Raw genomic sequence first — 5,109 nt, 5'->3', positions numbered from 1 at the left:
ATCTTTATAGAAGTTGTCAAACCTGTGGAAGGTGTGGTAATAGTAACCTCAAGTATAACATTCAAAATTTAGAAGTTTTTTCTAGATATATGTTTTGGAAAAACTTGCATATGAATTACAAAATGAAATCCAACATATTTTAGTGATTTATGTTGAGTGAACATTACAAAGTATACCTTTCACATAGCCTAGATTTTGTAAAATCCTTAACTTAGCTGAGAAATAACTTAACTTTTCTATAGGCATGCTATAAAGTTTTATAAAAAGATTAGGGATGTAGGCATTAGAGCAATTTCTCATTGAGCTATGGCTGTTCTGATTTCACTGATTCCTTCTAAACATGTGAGATGTATTTTTTATATGCAGATATGCAAATAACCATTATAGTATCAATTTGGTCAAACAATTGCTTTACAACACAGATTACCAAAATCAAACAAGTTAACAGGTAAACACTGACATTTTCCTAAAGGTTTTTTAAGTTTTATGAAAATATTAGGGATGTAGGCTTTATAGCAATTTCTCATTGGCCTATGGATGTTCGGATTTCAGTGATTCATTTTAAACATGTGAGATATAATTTTTATATGCAGATATGCAAATATCCTTTATTGTAACAATTTGGTCAAAGATTTTTTTCCAACACAGATTAACAAAATTGAACAAGTTAAGAGGTAAATACTTATATTTCCAAAAGGATACCTTTTACTATGCACCAAAAACCTAAAAAACCTATAACTATGTGTACATCATGCACATCATTGTTTATGTTGTATTTATTTTCCTATGGGAATTACATTTAGAAATGTACATTCTTTACAAAATTGTCATCCATTGAATTCATGCAGAGTTTGAAGATTTCAAATAGTGACAAAAAGAATGACTTGACCACAAAGGGACACGAACCCTCAATCTTCTGATCAGAAGTCAGACGCCTCATCCATTATGCCACGCTGTCATCTATGTTGAAATTGTCGAACCTGTGGAAGGTGTGGTAATAGTAACCTCAAGTATAACATTCAAAATTTAGAAGCTTTTTCTAGAGGTATGTTTTGGAAAAACTTGCATATGAATTACAAAATGAAATCCAACATATTTTAGTGATTTATGTTGAGTGAACATTACAAAGTATACCTTTCACATAGCCTAGATTTTGTAAAATCCTTAACTTAGCTGAGAAATAACTTAACTTTTCTATAGGCATGCTATAAAGTTTTATAAAAAGATTAGGGATGTAGGCATTAGAGCAATTTCTCATTGAACTATGGGTGTTCTGATTTCACTGATTCCTTCTAAACATGTGAGATGTATTTTTTATATGCAGATATGCAAATAACCATTATAGTATTAATTTGGTCAAAGAACTGCTTTGCAACACAGATTACCAAAATCAAACAAGTTAACAGGTAAACACTTACATTTTCCTAAAGGTTTTTTAAGTTTTATGAAAATATTAGGGATGTAGGCTTTATAGCAATTTCTCATTGGACTATGGATGTTCGGATTTCAATGATTCATTTGAAACATGTGAGATATAATTTTTATATGCAGATATGCAAATATCCTTAATTGTATCAATTTGGTCAAAGATTTTTTTCCAACACAGATTACCAAAATTGAACAAGTTAAGAGGTAAATACTTACATTTTCCAAAAGGATACCTTTTACTATGCACCAAAAACCTAAAAAACCTATAACTATGTGTACATCATGCACATCATTGTTTATGTTGTATTTATTTTCCTATGGGAATTACATTTAGAAATGTACATTCTTTACAACATTGTCATCCATTGAATTCATGCAGAGTTTGAAGATTTCAAATAGTGACAAAAAGAATGACTTGACCTCGAAGGGACACGAACCCTCAATCTTCTGATCAGAAGTCAGACATTTCATCCATTATGCCACGCTGTCATCTATGTCGAAATTGTCGAACCTGTGGAAGGTGTGGTAATAGTAACCTCAAGTATAACATTCAAAATTTAGAAGCTTTTTCTAGAGGTATGTTTTGGAAAAACTTGCATATGAATTACAAAATGAAATCCAACATATTTTAGTGATTTATGTTGAGTGAACATTACAAAGTATACCTTTCACATAGCCTAGATTTTATAAAATCCTTAACTTAGCTGAGAAATAACTTAACTTTTCTATAGGCATGCTATAAAGTTTTATAAAAAGATTAGGGATGTAGGCATTAGAGCAATTTCTCATTGAACTATGGGTGTTCTGATTTCACTGATTCCTTCTAAACATGTGAGATGTATTTTTTATATGCAGATATGCAAATAACCATTATAGTATCAATTTGGTCAAAGAACTGCTTTGCAACACAGATTACCAAAATCAAACAAGTTAACAGGTAAACACTGACATTTTCCTAAAGGTTTTTTAAGTTTTATGAAAATATTAGGGATGTAGGCTTTATAGCAATTTCTCATTGGACTATGGATGTTCAGATTTCGATGATTCATTTTAAACATGTGAGATATAATTTTTATATGCAGATATGCAAATATCCTTTATTGTATCAATTTGGTCAAAGATTTTTTTCCAACACAGATTCCCAAAATTGAACAAGTTATGAGGTAAATACTTACATTTTCCAAAAGGATACCTTTTACTATGCACCAAAAACCTAAAAAACCTATAACTATGTGTACATCATGCACATCATTGTTTATGTTGTATTTATTTTCCTATGGGAATTACATTTAGAAATGTACATTCTTTACAACATTGTCATCCATTGAATTCATGCAGAGCTTGAAGATTTCAAATAGTGACAAAAAGAATGACTTGACCACGAAGGGACACGAACCCTCAATCTTCTGATCAGAAGTCAGACGCCTCATCCATTATGCCACGCTGTCATCTATGTCGAAATTGTCGAACCTGTGGAAGGTGTGGTAATAGTAACCTCAAGTATAACATTCAAAATTTAGAAGCTTTTTCTAGAGGTATGTTTTGGAAAAACTTGCATATGAATTACAAAATGAAATCCAACATATTTTAGTGATTTATGTTGAGTGAACATTACAAAGTATACCTTTCACATAGCCTAGATTTTGTAAAATCCTTAACTTAGCTGAGAAATAACTTAACTTTTCTATAGGCATGCTATAAAGTTTTATAAAAAGATTAGGGATGTAGGCATTAGAGCAATTTCTCATTGAACTATGGGTGTTCTGATTTCACTGATTCCTTCTAAACATGTGAGATGTATTTTTTATATGCAGATATGCAAATAACCATTATAGTATCAATTTGGTCAAAGAACTGCTTTGCAACACAGATTACCAAAATCAAACAAGTTAACAGGTAAACACTTACATTTTCCTAAAGGTTTTTTAAGTTTTATGAAAATATTAGGGATGTAGGCTTTATAGCAATTTCTCATTGGACTATGGATGTTCGGATTTCAATGATTCATTTTAAACATGTGAGATATAATTTTTATATGCAGATATGCAAATATCCTTAATTGTATCAATTTGGTCAAAGATTTTTTTCCAACACAGATTACCAAAATTGAACAAGTTAACAGGTAAATACTTACCTTTTCCAAAAGGATACCTTTTACTATGCACCAAAAACCTAAAAAAACTATAACTATGTGTACATCATGCACATCATTGTTTATGTTGTATTTATTTTCCTATGGGAATTACATTTAGAAATGTACATTCTTTACAACATTGTCATCCATTGAATTCATGCAGAGTTTGAAGATTTCAAATTGTGACAAAATGAAAGACTCGACCACGAAGGGACTCGAACCCTCAATCTTCTGATCCGAAGTCAGACGCCTTATCCATTAAGCCACGCGGTCATCTTTATAGAAGTTGTCAAACCTGTGGAAGGTGTGGTAATAGTAACCTCAAGTATAACATTCAAAATTTAGGAGTTTTTTCTAGATATATGTTTTGGAAAAACTTGCATATGAATTACAAAATGAAATCCAACATATTTTAGTGATTTATGTTGAGTGAACATTACAAAGTATACCTTTCACATAGCCTAGATTTTGTAAAATCCTTAACTTAGCTGAGAAATAACTTAACTTTTCTATAGGCATGCTATAAAGTTTTATAAAAAGATTAGGGATGTAGGCATTAGAGCAATTTCTCATTGAGCTATGGCTGTTCTGATTTCACTGATTCCTTCTAAACATGTGAGATGTATTTTTTATATGCAGATATGCAAATAACCATTATAGTATCAATTTGGTCAAACAATTGCTTTGCAACACAGATTACCAAAATCAAACAAGTTAACAGGTAAACACTGACATTTTCCTAAAGGTTTTTTAAGTTTTATGAAAATATTAGGGATGTAGGCTTTATAGCAATTTCTCATTGGCCTATGGATGTTCGGATTTCAGTGATTCATTTTAAACATGTGAGATATAATTTTTATATGCAGATATGCAAATATCCTTTATTGTAACAATTTGGTCAAAGATTTTTTTCCAACACAGATTACCAAAATTGAACAAGTTAAGAGGTAAATACTTACATTTTCCAAAAGGATACCTTTTACTATGCACCAAAAACCTAAAAAACCTATAACTATGTGTACATCATGCACATCATTGTTTATGTTGTATTTATTTTCCTATGGGAATTACATTTAGAAATGTACATTCTTTACAACATTGTCATCCATTGAATTCATGCAGAGTTTGAAGATTTCAAATAGTGACAAAAAGAATGACTTGACCTCGAAGGGACACGAACCCTCAATCTTCTGATCAGAAGTCAGACACCTCATCCATTATGCCACGCTGTCATCTATGTCGAAATTGTCGAACCTGTGGAAGGTGTGGTAATAGTAACCTCAAGTATAACATTCAAAATTTAGAAGCTTTTTCTAGAGGTATGTTTTGGAAAAACTTGCATATGAATTACAAAATGAAATCCAACATATTTTAGTGATTTATGTTGAGTGAACATTACAAAGTATACCTTTCACATAGCCTAGATTTTATAAAATCCTTAACTTAGCTGAGAAATAACTTAACTTTTCTATAGGCATGCTATAAAGTTTTATAAAAAGATTAGGGATGTAGGCATTAGAGCAATTTCTCATTGAACTATGGGTGTT

The 5,109-nt window shown here is 30.8% G+C and overlaps 1 non-coding gene across 1 annotated transcript; it reads right to left on the bottom strand.

Moving 5' to 3' along the window:
• Positions 1-3,762: 3,762 nt before the first annotated feature.
• TRNAR-UCG (transfer RNA arginine (anticodon UCG)) lies at positions 3,763-3,835 on the bottom strand. Its single transcript has one exon. It is a non-coding gene; the product is annotated as a tRNA-Arg (tRNA).
• Positions 3,836-5,109: the final 1,274 nt, after the last annotated feature.

This window comes from Taudactylus pleione, unplaced genomic scaffold, assembly GCF_031769625.1.
Source record: "Taudactylus pleione unplaced genomic scaffold, aTauple2 ptg000612l, whole genome shotgun sequence".
Classification (NCBI taxonomy): Eukaryota; Metazoa; Chordata; class Amphibia; order Anura; family Myobatrachidae; genus Taudactylus; species Taudactylus pleione.
Note: the sequence above shows the minus strand (reverse complement) of the source record. Positions and strands in the feature narration are given on the sequence as shown.